This window comes from Passer domesticus, chromosome 5 (assembly GCF_036417665.1).
Source record: "Passer domesticus isolate bPasDom1 chromosome 5, bPasDom1.hap1, whole genome shotgun sequence".
Lineage (NCBI taxonomy): Eukaryota > Metazoa > Chordata > Aves > Passeriformes > Passeridae > Passer > Passer domesticus.
The window spans coordinates 48,299,840-48,317,514 of NC_087478.1; the positions used below are offsets into that span (position 1 = coordinate 48,299,840).

Sequence of the window (17,675 nt, forward strand, 5' to 3'; positions counted from 1 at the left end):
TTGTGAGGCAGCCTGGTGTTTTCTCCAGGAGAGGTGTGTGCATCCCACCAGTAATTATTCAAATATCTCACAAATACCATGCATCCTCATCAATGCTGCTGCTGCACAGCCCTGCTATTAATGATTACCTCCTGCCTGTAGCAGCTGAGCCCCAGAGCTTCTGGACTGATAATGACCCACCTCCAAATTGCATCTGTCTTTCAGGGTGCAACAGAGCATCTGTTTAACAGTGTGCAGCATCCCTACAAAGCTGTTTACTACAGAAAGCGTGAAAAAAGATGGTACCTAGGAAAAAAAACCCACCTGAGAATCTTTTTTTAGGTCAGATGAAAGTAATTACCCAAGTTTAAACTTAAGCAGGGTATTAGAGATAATGACTGTTCCTGGAGAAAGAGCTTTTTAATACCCTCAGATGGCTGGGATTGAGGTTGCCTGTCTTTCCTGCCAGGAAAGCAATACTCCACCATGCTGTGGAACCAGTTCAAGACTGACTTGAGGAATCACACCTCCTGCTGACTCCCAAATGGTGCCTCCTGCAGCATTCTGGCTCTGCCTTGCAGATTGCTATCCAAAATCTGACCTGGCTTCGCATTAGGAGCTTCAACAAGGTCACAGCATGAGGCTATAGGACTGCAGCTTGGAACATTGTTATGCTGCATGACAGGTGAAAGAATTTTGCTCCAAAATCTCCTAGTCAGAGTGGCAGATCCAGCAGCTGCTTCCTGCTGCAAATGGAGTCATAGGAGTAACAGACACCAGAGAAGGACCAGCTGAGAAAACCATCTGAACCACTAAACTGGGCCCCAAATTTTAAAGTTCTTATTGTTTACTGATATTCCACATAGCACAAGCAATTCCCTATCAACAGCAGTGGCAAAGTAGGGACCTTGGAAGAGCTAGTCTTTGCTTTTGGACTCAGCTGGACCTCTGCTCCAGAGAAGAGCTAAACATGGCAGACCAAAACAGGAAGGTCCAGAAGTGATTTCAATTAGTAATGTGCTCCAGAATGATGAAATCTGAATTTTACCAGTGTAGCTGAACGTCCTGGTACAGTGCCCCATCCTCCACAACCCCAGGAAGTGACATGATCAGAGAGACTGCTGGAGTGACCATTCTCTAACCAGAGCCTGAGCCACTTTTTATCAGATTTAATCTGGCTGTGGCCAAGCTTACTCGGTGGAAATTTCCATCTAAAGTATAAAAATAGTGTTTTGCAAGGGGAAAGGGAAAAAATACCTCCCAGTCCTCCCTCTGCTTCTGTGTTTCATTGCCCTGTCACCCAGCAGCTTCATCCGAAGTTGTCTAAGTGTTCCTCAGCACCTGTCAAACTGATGCAACAGTCCTGCCATGTTTGGTAGTGCTGCAGTCCCTTCATATCATGATAGGTTTGAAAAGAGTCCTCCTCTGGCGGGGGGGGGGCACTAGACCTAAACAGTAAATAAATACAGCACCATAACAGCAGTGTCTGTGTGACTCAGTTCCAAGGAAGGAAGAGGAAACAAGAAATGTTAGATTTGGGAGGGCAGGGAAGAGACATTTAGAAAAGGAAAGCCTTACTTTTATGCCCCCTCACTGCTCCTAATGTTGTCAGATTTGTTTATGGATGGGTGTAGGGTTTGTCCCCTTGTTGTGGGTTTTAGCTTCCATGTACCTTGGGAAGCCATCTGTGGGGCACAAAGAGGATATTCCAATGAACCTCCTGAAGCAGGTGCTGCTATGTAGCTCCCAGTCACTGCCCAGGCTTGAGCTGGGAGTCACCACTCCCAGACTGGAGGCACAGAACCATGAAGGACAGAGATTTGGGTCCTGGGTGCTGAACTTTACAGCAAATACAAAGGAAGGATGGAATCTCTTTGAATAAGAAGCCATTTCCCTGGAGAAGAAATAGGGTAGAAGAAACTTCACCAGCACCAAAGGGCTGAAGCCCACCACACAGTAACTGTGCTCCTGTTCCTTTTCCTTGCACTGGTTTCTTTGTTCAGCATTGCCATCTTTCTAGTCCATAGTAGGTTTCAGATGTTAAAAACTACTTTTTCTATTCTTTGCAGCTTCCCACCTATTCCTGTCAAAGGCCACACAAGTGCAAGCTGAGCTTAGAGGGATGTATAACTCAAATATATCTGAAGGGAGTTCAGGGCACCTTTAATAAAAGGTTATCTTGCCTGACAGGAATGTAAAGATGACAATGAAAATACAAAGGGCAGATTAAGAACCTTCTCACAGTTTTAAAAGGTGTGTATGCCCTTCTGCACAGGGGCTCTTCTCTCTGCAGGTTTCAGGGCAGTATCACGTACCCCAGCACATCACCTGGTGAAGGAGGGCAAAGTGAGCACCTTGCTCCTCCACACAGCCAGTTTCCAAGGCTAAATTATCTTAGAGGGTACTCTGCCTCTGGTAGAAGTCCTGGATTAGAGGGGCAGAAGGAAAGGCAGAGTGGCTTTATTCTTTCTCTCTTCTCCCAGCAGCGTGATGTTTTCAGTGGCTGGAGCATCACTAAATCCTATGCTTGGTGCTTAGCTTAGCAGGCTTTTCTGACAAGTGCTTCAGAAAAGGAAAAAAAATGGAGGAACAAAGCTTTGCAGCAAAGTAAATAAAGATTAATTCAAAAGTGTAGGGAGTGCTCAGGTAAGGTCACTCAGAAGAAATTGCATACAGTCTAGGCAAAATGCAGGGCAGTAACAGAGAGCTGGATATGAACTCCTGCTGTTTGTTTCGTTTATTTGCTGTAATTAAAGCATGATATTCAGAGTTTAAGTTGCCACCACCCCCTATTCTGAACACACCTTTTTCTTCACAGTTTTTAATTCTTTTGAAGGTTTGTAGCTGGCCACTCTACCCTGGTTCCCAGAGAGCGTTCTGGAAGATTTGGCACCGATGTCCTGCAGGACACGTGCCTGGAGAAAAGACTGCAGATGACTGAGCCAATCTGTCTCAGCAGATAACTGGAAGCTGGGAGCTCCAGCCAGCATACAGGCTCACAGCAGCTGCTGGAACCTCCTCGAGCACACAACTGAGCTGTGGATGCACTCCTGAAAAGGAAGGTTCTGATGTGTCTGTGTGACAAAGGGCGGGAGAGATTCTCAGTATTTAAGCTTCTCATCTCAGGAGGAAAAGAGACCCTGTGGTGGGTGAGCAGATGTGTCAGCACTCTCCTCGTACATCTGGTCTCTTTTCCATCCCTCCTCTTACATCCTGCAACAAAGAGCAGTCAGAGAAAATGAGATTATATAAATCGTCTAGTACTTTCCTTCAAGACACCGTGTGAACTTCTACTGAATTCCACATGTACCTCTTAAGGTACATAAATCCTTCCCCTTTGTTCCTGATTAGAAGGCAAGCACAAGAAGAGCAGGGTTTTTCAAAAGTGTTCCCTAGTTTGGGTTTTCCCATGCATGAGCTTCTTAGAGACTGGTTGTCAGGATGTGTAGTACTTTCAATTTCTAACACAGCAAAGCTCTGTGAGCCTCTGGCTCCCACTATCTTGAGTGAGATGGCCAAAGACCAGAGTTCACTTAAAAAAACCACCAAAACCAAACAACATTACCCAGAAATGACACAGTAAGTTACTGCCAGGGCTGCATTAAGATCCAGGTGCTCCTGACACCCAGTACATGTTCACGAAAGGCCTCAGCTTTCTGGCTAGTTGACAGATTGAACCATGCCAGGGAAAGGAGCCAACATGACTCATGCTCAATCACTGCGATGTCGACAGTGCTGAGTGCTGTTTTAGGGGGAGGTTAAATGCTGTGAATGTGCTAAGCATTAACAATATTAAAATATTATTAGTATTATTTATGAGGTATCTCCACGTGTCCTAGATGATGCTAGCCAAGACCAAATTATGCAAAATGTTACATAAACATGCAGTAGAACATGCTGCCTGCTCCAAAGGGTTTTTAATCTAAGTGAACAGGACAGGCTAACGATGCATTATGATTTCTGCTTCGCACACAAGAAGCAAGTGCACAGAGAAATGAATGCATTTACCCAAGGGCAGACGGGAGACATGGGGCACAGCTGGGAACTGAGCAAGAGTCTCCCAAACTGTTCTCCAGCGTCTTTGACCTCAGAGCATTCTCTACCTCAACTACTACTGCATTTGATGAGGACAGTGCTCGCAGGGAAAATGATTTCCCCAAAAATCTTTCCTAAGAACAATGGCAGAAGAGTCCAAGTTCCATGTGTAGAGGCAGGTAACATCCTGCAAATAGATTATGGTAAATGCAGGGCTGCCTGCATTTAGAGAGGTTTCTGGCTGTTCAGGTGTGCAGGATAAACAGGCAAGAGCCAGAAGACACATGCTCTCTACCTCATCTTCCACTGATACCTTCACTGGGACCTCAAGATGAAATTCAGCCCATAGTTGTGATAGTGTAACACTAAAACCAGTCTAACACCCACGCATCTCTCTCTTTTCCAATCTGCCAAAGAATTTGCTACCTTCCAAGAGCACTCCAGGTTCCTTTAATAGAAAACACGATATACAAGAGCAAGTTACCAACACAACTGACTACAGACAGACCATCTCTGAAAAAGGCAGGTCCTACACAGCATGTTGCTAATAGGGCAGGCTAGCTAAAGCCTTCATCAATCAGAGCAGCATAGCTCTAGTGCCTCTTTGATGTCTTTCTGCCTGTTGTATTCATTGCCTCTATTCAGATTTAGGAGTGGTACCACATTTGTATTCCTGTGACCTGTTTGTTTTCATATAGATTCAACTTCACACTCTATTTATTCTAGAGTTTTTGACAGCCTCTGGAAATACATGTTTCTTCCTCTTATTTACAGTCCAACTTATTTTTCCCCATACTCTTTCCAGTCAGAAATTTCAGTTGTGTGTAAATCTGACTTCATTTTGGACAGACAGGTGACAGCCTAGCCCATTACCCAAACCTTACTTTCTAGCCATGCCAAATATTTAATTTTCTCTTTTCAGAGTCTCTCATGAGCCTTTTAGTTTTAATTTTAACAACCATTCCCCATTCTGCCTGACTCTGTAGGAACTGCATCTTTGTTGGATTACTCTTTGGTACCTTCCAGACACCCATTTAAGAATTTAAAATTTTTAAACAACGTCAAATGATCATGTGCATTTCCTCTGTTCCATGCAGGTTCCCTCACCTTCACTAGGTCAGCTGCCCTCACATTCCTGCCTCCTCTCCATAGTGCACACTGATTCAATACTGCCACTGCAAAGGTGTCCCTGCCCACAGCAGCGGGGTTGGATCAAGATTATCTTTAAGGTCCCTTTCAACCCAAACTATTCTATGATTCTATTGAGGGCAGTGAGGCACTGAAAATGGTTGCCCAAAGAAGCAGTCTCTTTTCCTGGGAATGTTCAAGGACAGACTGAATGGGCTCTGAGCAACCTGGTCTTGTGAAAGATGATCTATACAGCCTCTTCCAATTCACACCATTCTGTGATACTTAACTACATCAATTCCACAGAACACTTCCAAAACTTCCCTTCTGCTTCTCACAATTAAGTGACTTTACCATGAGGATGGAAGAAAGATGACTGCTTAGCTGAGACATAGCTAGCACAAAATGTTGGTGAGCAGAGTACAAAACCCAGCCATCTTCCTCTAACCAGAGGCCAGGGCCTCAGCAGGGTCTTAGCAGCCTGCAAAGGTCCACGCAGGGAAGGCTGCATCATGATGCAGACATTTCAGCCCCTGGATCAGCAGATCACCAAGGCAAAGAGTCATCAAATTATTGGTAACCTGCCCAGCTCAGCAAGACGAGACATTGTCAGTCTCATCTGGAGGAGCACCAGTGACCAGATACATGTGATAAATTAGTTCTTGGTGGATTAGGATGGCTGCTTCCTGCCCTGTACAGCCCTGTCAGAGGACTCATCAGGAGCATTTGCTTCATGTGCTGCTCTCTGAGATAACATACTCTCTCCTACTAGACTCAGGATGCCTACAGCTGAAAGACCCATCAACTTCTGCAAATTTATTTATCAAACCCTCCATGCAGCATCTTTTTTCAAACACACCTAGCAGTGACTTAATAAAACTCCCCTACTCTACACAATCTTTTTGTTCACCTGAGAATGATTCTTCCTGCCCAGATACAATCAGACATGAATACAGAGGTGTAGTAGGAAAAACTACCACAGAAGATTTAGGCTCCTTACTCATAATCTACCCTTATATTTCAAGACTTACTTCTTACAGATTCTTATATGCCCCAAGCACTCATCTATTTTGCTGCCAGGATGCACTCTGCTTCAAGTGCCCATCCCCATGGAACGCTGTGCAGGAAGGACATTTGGTTTGGTCTGAGTCAGGCAAGGGTCAAACATAATTTAAAATTTATCATCAAGGAAAAGAAGGGCCAGCCCTGCCATAACACCTCTTTGAAAGAGGTGAAACCCCCTCTGCAGCACTGCTTGTTTCTGGAAGAGGAGCTGCCATACGTGTTTGTGAGGCAGGAGGTGCCAGCACCTGCACAGGGCGTGCAGAACAGTGTGTGCAGCAGCTCTGGGGCACAGGGTGTGCAGCACAGGGTGTGCAGCAGCTCTGGAGCACAGGGTGTGCAGCACAGGGTGTGCAGCAGCTCTGGAGCACAGGGTGTGCAGCACAGGGTGTGCAGCACAGGGTGTGCAGCAGCTCTGGGGCACAGGGAGTGCAGCACAGCCTCCTCCCAGGCACACCTGGAGCACCCAACTGCACTGCACTGCGCTTAAAGAGCTTCCACATTATTTGTGACAGTGAGTGGAAGGGAAAGAAAAACCAGAGCATAGGTCAGGATAGTAAAGAGAGACTTGGCACACCGTGAGGAGACAGCCACTGTGCACCCACAGTAAATCTCAAAGAGCGGCTGCAGAAGAGCTGCCATCTTTCACAGAAAGAACAGCCTGTCCCTAAAGCCAGCTCTGCTCCCCAGCCCTCTGCCGTCAGGGAGAATGACAAATCCCCAGCTAACAGCAGCATGGCTGAGGTTCTGCAGCCCCGTGGGCACCCTTGCCAGGCGGTGCTGGGGCCAGGACAGTCAGTGCCAGCTCTGGAACCAGACACCCACTCGAACCCCTGCATGCTGCACCAGGCTGATAAAGCAATTTTCCCCACACCACTCTGCCTCACTCTGCACTCTTCCCACCCACGTGCCACTAAAACTGGGGAGGAGGGTACAAAGGAATATCAAATTTGCACTAATATTTTATGCACAGCAACCCATAGTATAATTTTTAATTTGTTTTAGTTTAGCTTCATTTCTCCAGGATAATTAGTTTTAGCAACACTTCAAAAAAACTTTTCAGCCTCACAGAGCCATAAGTTTCCAAATGACAATTGTCACATCAGGCTGCATTCTGATGTACAAAGCTTTAGTGGTCCTGCCTACCTCCGTGCTTTAAGACTATTCCACAAACATTCCCCATACATGCCTGATCCTTCCCTCTCCTGTTAGTAAACACTTTTCTCCTCCTTTCAGTTTCCCCATGCTGCCTGACAGGATTTTGTTTGAAGGTGGATGAAAAAGAAATGATAGACTAATGCTGGCCCAATTACTGGCTGCTGCATTACAGCTTTCCAAAGAAAGCCTATGTGCATATGTGACACAGACAAGGATGTTGGCCACATACACAGGACAACCATCAGCTGATACAGGTCTTTCACTGGGAAGGCATTTACATTCAGGTCATTTGATAGTCTGTCAAGTGATTTGTTTCTTCAGTAGAATGCCCAGGCTTTTTGATTACTCATTTGATGCACTTATTTTTAAATTATCAAATTCCTCTATTTTAAACCATTCATACCTATTTGAAAACTTAATCTCTCTCGAGAAGGCCTTTTCTCCCCATTTTAGAGACCTGTCCAATTTTTTTCAATTAACCCTAATTTAAAAGAAACCGAGAAATAAGCAATCATGATTTTTCATTGCACTGAAACACTCTGCTCTGCATAAGGAATTGCAGTGATCCTTTAGCACCCTCTCTTGTAACTACCACTATTGAGTTCCAAAACAAAGCCACTGAAGCCAGGAAATCCCTCCATCCTCACAGACAGGGTCCTGAGTGAAGCAGCCACCTGTCAGTCCATTGCACAGAGAACTTCTCCAAACACAGGTAAGACCCTGATAACTTGACTTGGGGTTAGAAAACCATCTCCCCTTCCCAGACCCCATCAAATATTGGCTGCCTCACCTCTAATCTCAATAGCACTTAATTGGGAATCCATGCTTATTTTCTTACATATTACCTCAAGAGGGAGCAGCATGGATATGCATGTGCAGGTTTGTCTGCTTCTTTGGGGCAAGAGTAGCATAACCTTCCCTTTTCACCCAGGCACTGTGACCACTCACTGGGTGACGTTTTGCTTCCCATTTCAGGCTGGTGAGACACAGCACAAGACTGGGATAAAGCAGCCAAGGCAGAGGAGAGCAGGAACCAATGAAATACTTGGCATTCCTATGGAAACACAGCCAGTTTTGTACCTGATCCAGGGAGAATCACCCTTCCATAGGAAGGAGCCTCCCACATTCTAGCAATTCTCCTGCTTCCCTTCTTGTCATGAAATGGCTCCAAAAAGAAAAAAAAAAAAAACAGCTAGCATTGGGGGAGTTTATCATGGGCTATCTTTTAGAAACAGAGATGGTTCTTTCCAGCCCTAGCAGATGGAAACTAATGGCACATTATGCACCTAACCCTGGCAGGGACAGAAAAACAGCTGCAGGAAAGCAGATCTGAATTCCCCAAGCCCTTCACAATGCAGCCGCTTTCTAATGTGCTTTAGAGCATGTGGTGGCGTAATGGAAAGGTTTTATTAACACAGAACCTGCATAACTCAATTGTGAGTTTTAACCCAGTACAAATCACATCAGTAAAGCCTGTCTGCCTAATCCCCATTCTACAGCTGAAATAGCAGAAGACGATGGCTCAGCTGAAGGAAATGCAAACTGGGACAACTCCAGTGCTTACCATGCAATGGCTTTTCAGAAGGGTCCTATATTTGTACACTGGGCAGGAGCAGCCTGTAATTCCATCAGTCTGTGCAGCTCTGCACCCATTTAACTTAGCAACACCGAATCATGTCTTAGTTAAGTAGTTAATTTGGAAGGGACCTTAAAATCCTCTAGTTCCAACCACTGTGGGCAGGGATACCATGCACTAGATCAGGTTTCTCAGAGACTCACCCAACCTGGCCTTAAACCAGGGGGACAGAAGATGGCAACTGCTTCAGTCTTGCCAGGGTGACCCAACAGTGCCTGTGGGACAGGACCACACAATTGCAGTCAAAAGCAGAGCACAGATCTCTTGTGGCTGATTTATGGGTCCACTTGCACGTATCTAATCACACTTTCTGCAATGCACAGAGAGCACTGGGCAGCAGGCTCAACCTGGTTTTAAAACACTCACTGAAAACTGCACAAATTGTCACAGCAAGGCTGGGATAAAGATATCTCACCCATGGGATCTAGTCTCCTCAGGAATCTGTAAGTGGAAGTAGAGAGGTGCACAACACACACTGTGTATCAGGAAAGCCTGTTAGTAAGACTGGTCTCAAGTTAAACCTGGGAGATAGTGAGACACAGGGGTTTTATCAGCTACTACAGCAAAAGACAGAGAGATTTGGGGCTTGTGACAGAATGATGAAGAGTGAAGCTAAAATCCAGGACAGGGCTTGCTTGACCAAATTCAGTCACTCAGCTCTGTCACTTCTGATTTCACATTAAAACTCCCACCTCTTCCTATAGCAGCACCCCCAGCTTGCCTCACCTTACACACAGGTTAGTGAAACATTTAGCTACAGGTTTAGGTTCAAGCCTTGGGAAAAGCTCTCCATGCTGCCATGCTCCTTTTTCTGGTGTTCTGTGAACAGGGTCTCTGTTCAAGCATTTCTGCTCTCTTTCCTTGCCATGAGGTTACTCTGCTTCTAGACTACACAATTATATCATCAAGGTTCTCAACAGCTGTACCATTTATCTGACTATGACAAATCCAGAGGGAAAAAAATGCAGATCCCTATTATGTTGCTGGATGTGTAGGGAGAGAAGAAGTGTTTATTCATCACTGACCCTTTAAAACAAATATTTTGCTGTCTGGATTAGAAAACATGCCTCATCTGAGTAAAATTTAGCTCAAATCTCCTTTCTGTTTTTCTGTTGCTCTTCAAACAGGGAATTTCAGAGACTGCTTCACTGATGAGAAAAAAATGGATTTGGTTTATTTCAGGAGCGGAGGTTGTGCCTTGGTTCTCTCAGATATATGAAACATCCCTTGATTGTGCAAATGCATCCTGATGGTGTCTTTGTGTTCTTGTCACTCCTGATTTATGGGGGCCTTTTCTACACTCAGAAAAAGAATTTGCATTTCAATTTCCATTACTTGTTTCTCTCCTCACAGCACTCCAGCTCTGGAAGGGAGCTCGTATTCTGGTTCCCCCCAGCTGGCCCACATTGCTCTGGCATCGTGGAGGGTACAGGAATGGGGGATCTACAGGCTCTGCTCTATGGGAACAGGGCTCATGCTGCCATGGTCTCTGGGGAGATACACCTTTGCTTATGCCCAGCAAGGACCCCGGGCATGTTTGCTCCTCTCAGCCCTTCCTCCACGCTGTGATGAAGGGGGAAGGCAACAGCCCTGTCTCCTGCCTGGTTCCCAACACAAACCCTTCCTTGCACACCCGTTCTGAGAAACGACAGCCAACAAAAGAGTGAGGATGGCTGAGAGCACTCACCCCTCTGCCTCTTCCACTCTTGAGGGATGGCAGGAGGACAAGCAGGAAGCCTTGGGAACCCATCCCTTCCTTGTTTCCTGCAGGGCTGTGCCTGTTCTAAGGTGAGCTTGGAAGCAGACTCCCATCCAAAGCCACCTGAAAGGATATCACATCTTGGACAGGTGGGTTGCCCAGGGATCCAAAAGCCACTATCCCCTCTAGGCTTCATCTTTACCCCTCCTGCAAACCTGGTGGCTGCAGTGAGTTCCTGTGCCAGCCCAGGCCCTGTCTCTTCTCATTTGTGCAGTCTGGATGGGCTGTCACAGGCAGCCTGAGCACGCTGCAAACCCTGCACAAGGGGTGGGCTTGGAGCCAGCAACGTGTGGGAAACCACAGGGGCTGCATTGCAGGCCCCACCATCCACCTCGCAGCTAAACTGGGGCTTTGATAGATGTAGTTCATGTCTAGGAAACATTAGAAGCTTTGAAAGAAAAAAAAAAAAAGATAAAAGATAGCTTCATAAACGGGGGAGGAGTTGCCAGGACACATCAAGCTTTAAAGATGTGAGTTGCAGAAATGCATTAAGGCTGGTTGTTCAGAGCTGTCAGCCCCACAGCCTTTATCAAAACTGAACTTGGTTAAAAATAAGAGAAACAAACTGAATCTTACTGAATATTTGTTTGGACATTAAGGCCACAGATTCCTAATAGGTTGTTGGAAGTCAAACGTCATGGGCCATAAGCCTGTGTCATCTTAATTTGCAATGGCCTGAAACAATGTATTCAAGAATGCATTTTGCTTTGACTTGTTTGAAGTACATTTATTTTGACCTAAGGGTTTTGACTATCACCATTACTATGTTGACTTTTACATTAACATATAAAGCCAAAGGAAATGTGTTGAGCTGATTAAAACATGCACATCATTTCCAGGGGGTGGAAGGGTGACAGTACATTTGTGCTGACTTCACTGAATCAGCAATTTCCAACTGAACCCAGTTCCAGGGCAAGATTCTCCAGAAGCACCATTGGGAATTGTCATGCTGTCCCTAGTGTTCATCTGAGACACTATGCACATCTGGAGAGTTTCAAACACCCAATTTTGGCCCCTTTTTCTCCACTGGGCTCCTTTTTTTTTTTTTTTTTTTTGACTTTCAAATGTTTGTACAGAGTGCTGAAAGCCATCATGTTCAGCAGCATCTGCCCTATTTATCCAGCTCCCAGCTGGCTGCAGAGTAGCTTTCATCAGTGGGTCTGAACTCACAAATGCTGACACAGAGATTATCCACCCTGTGAAGAACAGTTTAACCAGATTAATCTGTGGGAGGTCCCCTCAGCCTCTTCCCTGCAGAGCCCAACAGCAAAGGATTGGCATAATCTATGATTGGCATAATCATAAAATAGCTCTCAGAGCCTGTGGCGTATGCTCCCCTCAGAGGAAGCTACCTGATTCCCCAGGATGCTCAATCCCCTTTCCCAAACTGGACTTGGCTGCTCTGCAGTGCCCACCCTCCCCTTTCAGGGAAGGGCCAGTCCTGGAGGACAGTGGTGGGGCAGGAGATTGCATTCATCTTCCATACCCTGAAGCTGGCAGCCCTGCTCCCAGCACGGTATATTGTGGTAGCAGGGACACAGCAAAACCCCATAGCCTTCAACCCCTTAAACCCGTCAGGTTTACACAGCAGGGTGGAGTAAGGGGAATTACTGACAGTCCTTTCTCACCTGCTGACTCCAATTTGCTTGTTTTCATTGCAGCAGATAAGGAAACAAACCATTTGGTCAGCAAGTCCAAGCCCAGGAATCAATCACATTCCCTCAGCACGTCTTGCATTGTCAGAGGAGACAGAAGCAGGAAAGACCAATCAAGTAACACCTTACCCAGACTCATACAAGGGAGAAAGGTTTCACATTAGCATTTCTACAACTACCTCTCTCTTTTTTTTTTATTCCCCTCTCTCCCCTTAAACCTAGCTTTAAACATCTCAAAACAGGCTGATTTTAAGGTGAACTAGATATCCTGGCAATGGATGATGACTAATACACTATGAATGACAGAAACTTGGTGGAACACTAAAAAGCAAATTAGATGGTATAATACCTGGAAGCAAGTTATACAGAAAAGTGGGTTCAAGCCAAAGGTTTGAAGGAATAATGCAGTCTTTTTAATACCTCAGTGAGTTAATTCAGAAAACCTTAAAACTCTTAAGGGGGAAAAATATGTGCAGAAGATCATACCATCAACTCTACATGAATTCACAACCCCAGGAGTTACAATACATTTATAATCCCGTACTGCACATCCATCATCAGGGCTGCAGCTAAAGACAGCTGGGTATGCAGTTTTGAAAGAACACACCATTTCTGGAAAATTAAGATGGTGGAATTTACCTGTAAGCTGGCACAAAGAACACAACAGCTTCTCAGCTTTTTTAACAATTGCTTCTTGGAACAGCTAATTCGAGCACCCACAAGGAAAAGCAGCAACTCCTGACTTAATTTTCAGCAACATGCAGGAACTAAATCAAGAAGTGACAATATCTGAGCCCTTAAGTAATATGGTTCACAGTGTAATTAAGTTCAGTGGCCTAGGGGGAGGTAGTGAATCAAGAGATGCACAAATGACACTGGATTTTAGAAGACTGCTCAGAACACAAAGGGAGTCTTTCAGAAGGACATTAATTCAGAGTAAAGGAAGCAAGTGCTGTACAGATGGTTTAAATAATATATAAATTGTGTGGGAAGAGAGCTTGTGGTGGGGTCACAGAGTCTGTAGAGGATACAGGTTATTTTGGGGAGTTCAAAACAACCTCTCAAGATCAGAGAGAATTCTTGGGTGTTGGACTGAGACTTAACCAAGGCAAGGCAGATGGCCAACACAATGATAAGTGACACTGTCAATTAAAACAAACTGATTATCCTGGAAAACCCACATTAAAGCTGCTCTGAGTCCTCTCACAGGATACTGAGGGACAAGTGCACAGGAGCTGGGGTCCCCACACCCAGCTCAGCGCTGCCCAGCCAAGCAGAGTGTCATCAGAAAAAGTGCCCAGCTGCAAAGGGACCAGAAGGAGGAGGGACATATATAATAAGCAGGATTGGCTATCTGAGGTTGCAACAGTTTTTGCAGAGCCTGAGAAAGGTGGCAGAAGTGATGGACAGCCTGAGAACACTGTTGTCTCCAAGGAGGGGAAAGCTTTGGGTTGGTTTCTTGTCCCTTTTACCAAGGAGTAAAAGGTACAAGCAAGTTGGTGCTACAAGCACCAGCTGCATTAGCAATACCCTTGGCTCCTGCCACGCAGGGCTGTCATCACAGTGTATTACTGTTGGGGATTTTTCATCTGCTATTGCATTGGTCCTACATCTGCTGTAAAGCACACAAAAATATTTCACAGCCTCTGACGTGTGTGAGAGTACATTTTTGGCAGCTCATTCTGGACTTAGCACAGGGGCTCATGATTGCAGGGTGCCTGATAAGGCAACTCCAGCCATCCCTTTTGGTCCTGACCTCATCTGAACAGAAAAAAATTATACAAGTGCATGAAATAATAAAACAAATAATGGGCAAAATTCTGTGCTCCCAGCCCAGGGCCAGGAGGATACACAGTCATTAGAAGATGGCAAATCCAACCTGGCAGAAATGAAATACTGCTCTGCTCTCACTCTCCTCCTCCCAATTTCAATACATGATTGAACAGCAGAACTCTGCCACGGAAGGCAGCAAGACCAGGATCACCACATCACTCAATACAGAACCAATCAATTCACTGCAAAATAAATCCATATGCAGAGTTATCATTACTTGAGACCCAAAACCCCAGCACTTACACCCATCTCTAACCCATGCACAGGGGATAAATCCACACTTGCCTGCAGCAAGGTCTGGACACCTTTTTGTGAGGTGCTCCCTGCTGTGGTTAATCACCAGCAGTTATGTACTACACCAGCTCAGCCATTCCTCTTTCATCCAAGCTGGATGACATTTATAATCAAGGCAATCACATTTACTGCTTGATTTTTTGAAGTGCCTAAGCATATTGGAGTCATATGCAGAAAAGCAACATCTGAGCCAGAGAATTAAGCAAGTAAAGGGCAGCTACGAGTCGCAGCAGATAAAGTGGGCATCAGCATGAACTTCTGTGATGCTCATTTGAATATTTTTCTGCTTCCAGGATCAGTTTCCTCTCATTATTTTGAGTCAGACCTTCACAGATCAGGCCAGGTAAACCCTGCTTAGCACCCCGTTATCGATTTATAGAAGCATTGTTTCTGTTAGTACAACTGCAATGATTCCCATGTCAGTTAACAGCCCAGAAGGTAGAGACACCTTTCAGGCACCAGTCAGGCACTTGTCACCTTCCCCAGCAGTCACTTCCAGAGAGACCAGACCAGAATATCAGACTCAATCCAGCACCACACATGCCCAGCACCCGTCTCCCTTTCCACGTCAGCTTCTTCTGTGAGATAAACAGGCAGAGGAATGTTTGCTTAGCTCTGTGCCCAAGAAAAACGCAGCTACGAGATGGTATTGCACTGAGAACTGCTGAAGTGACACAAGCCAGTTTCAGGATAAGTAGATTGCTTTGCCAGCCAATTTTTTTTTTGCATTGCTTTATCTATCTCAGTGAGCCTGGCTGCCAAATGCCCAAGCCTTCTCTGAGCTTCCAGCTCCTTTTCAGTCATGGCACTTGACCATCTTTTCTTTATAGATTGCCAGACAATGAGAACAATGCTCCCAATTCCTAATTAATTAGACAGTCATTTCCTTATCATTGAAAAGGTGTATGCATGCAGGACTGAAGCTTACACACATGTATTAGGAGCAGCTAGAGCACATTGCTTCCTTTCAGTGTAAGATTAGTCTAAATCTCAATATCATCGCTCCCTGCCTGCTGCTGCTTTTCACTGCTCCCAGGATATTATTTATTCCTTCTCACATCCCTCAGGGTATTCCTCATTCCTTTTTCCTCTTGCATCACTTCCCACTTCTTCCAACCCCCACCTACTTTCCCTGCCCCACTGTAACAATTCCAAATTTCTACTCCTCCATTACTCTCCTGCCACTTGCTAGATGTCACTACTTTTATTCCTGCACATTTCCACCTTTACCCTAACATATTCTCACTTTGCAGCCCTCCCTCTTCTCAGGAAAGCAGAGGGGGGAGGGAAACACCGCCTCTCATTTTTATACAGAACATAAACCCAGCCTGTTTTTAGATCAGGCTCTGACAGCCAGAGCTCTGGAACTGCCTGGGATAGCTAATGATCTCCTCTTCTGCAAAGCAAACCATGAGCTTTCCTCTTGGCTCATTTTCTTTGACCTTAACACAGCCTTATATGCTGAGCACCTCCATCCTCCTGGAATTCACCACTGGCATCTCTTGTTCCTGCCCAGCGTCCCCTCGTTTGTGACACACCTGCTTGTGGGGTTGGGCCAGAGCCAAGGAAACAGTGATAGGGCTTCCAGTCTGACTGACTAGTAATTAGCATATTCCCTCAATTTTGTGCTTGAGCTGATGCTTCTCTCTCTAGAAATCACAGAATATTCTGAGTGGGAAGGGACCCAGATGGATCACCAAGTCCAACCCTGAAGTGAGTAGCCCGTACCAGGACCAAGCCCATGACCCTGCTGTTATTAGCACCACGCTCTAACCAGCTGAGCTCATCTCAGCACTAAGATGCAAGTCAGCAGTGTCAGAGATGTGCAGCAGCCAGGCCCTTTCCCTTGAAGGATCCTAGCAACACAGTTCCCAGTGCCTTTGAGCTGGATTGTAAGTGCCACAAGCCACGATGTGGCATTCCTCAGCCTAACACCTTCACATGCACACAGCTCTTTTGAGCACTGAAAATATTTTGTCCCTTTTCGCCTCCAAAAGCCTCCAGCATTTCTACAGCCTTAAAGTAAATCTCTCCTCATCCCTGGGCCAAAAACTTTTCCTATTGTTGAAAATTCCTTCCAGGTTTCCTTGTGACTTGTTGCTAAGTTGAACAACCCATAATTAGAACTTTTAATTCTTTCCTGCTAGAAAGGGGGAAAAAATAAATAAAATCAATCAATCCATCCAGATCCTTTGGCACTTGCCTTGTTTTCTCTTTCACTGCTTTTCCTGTTTTGCTCTTCCCAAAATCCCTCCCAGAACTCAGAGTACTCAACGTGTAACAACTGCAATCACGCAGGAAAAAGGAGGACTACATGCCAGAGCTACAATGTGATTTCTTGCTGTGCACCTAAACAAATTGTTTAAAGCAAGGACCATTTTCTCTTTCTATGTTTACGCAAGGTCTACCACAGCCAGGTCCTGATCCTCCCACATAACCGTAAGAGCAATGTGCTCTGAACTGCAGAATTGAAGCTTTTGCAGTTTTTGTCTCTAATCTCCCTAAGTCCCCTTTTCAGGAACAGGTCTCTGTGCCCACGTCCCTCAGGATGACCCCTCCTGCCAGCTGAGACACAAACATGAGGCATCATTAGTTCTGCTACTCGCAGAACTCATCTCTTCATCCTCTCTGGGTTTGCCCACCTGCCAGCACACCTCAGGTCAAACTCTCCTACAGCTCTATGCACTCTTCATCACACCACAACCTTTTACTCTTCCTTCCTATGTTCCCAGCATCTCCTCAAGAGTTTGCCACCATACCTAGGTCCACTCCTTGTTGCCACCAGTGCACCCTGCTCAGCACAAAACGCCCCCCCAGCATGGCAAGTGTTGGCAGCCACCACAGCTGCTCCTGCTCTGCATGGGTGCTGCTTGGCCATCTGGCCCAGCAGGCTGCCTGCACAGGTCACTGCCTTTCAGCAGCTGGTGGATCAAGCAGAACAGACAACTGCAGAGCGAGCAGATCTTCTCTGCCCATCCTTCCTCGGGTGAGGGAACTAGTGCGACTGCTCTCCTCCATCCACCCACCTGAGACTGAAATCAGGTAAAAAATTCCTACGGGGGGCATTGATCATCTTCATTTCCTTAGGAAACAGAGCTAAAAATAACAGCAGTAATAGCATTAACAGTGCAGTTCA

General features: G+C 45.7%; 1 protein-coding gene and 1 long non-coding RNA gene across 9 annotated transcripts in view; both read right to left on the reverse strand.

Annotated features, from left to right (window-relative positions):
* The window catches only part of CACNA1I (calcium voltage-gated channel subunit alpha1 I), a 164,612-nt gene that overhangs the window by 92,158 nt on the left and 54,779 nt on the right, over window positions 1-17,675 (reverse strand). The gene's annotated exons all lie outside the window — the stretch shown is intronic.
* The window catches only part of LOC135300581 (uncharacterized), a 56,447-nt gene continuing 40,157 nt past the window's right edge, over window positions 1,386-17,675 (reverse strand). The window contains exon 3 of the long non-coding RNA XR_010362408.1: window positions 1,386-3,192. This is a non-coding gene — a long non-coding RNA (uncharacterized LOC135300581). The remainder of the gene's footprint in view (window positions 3,193-17,675) is intronic.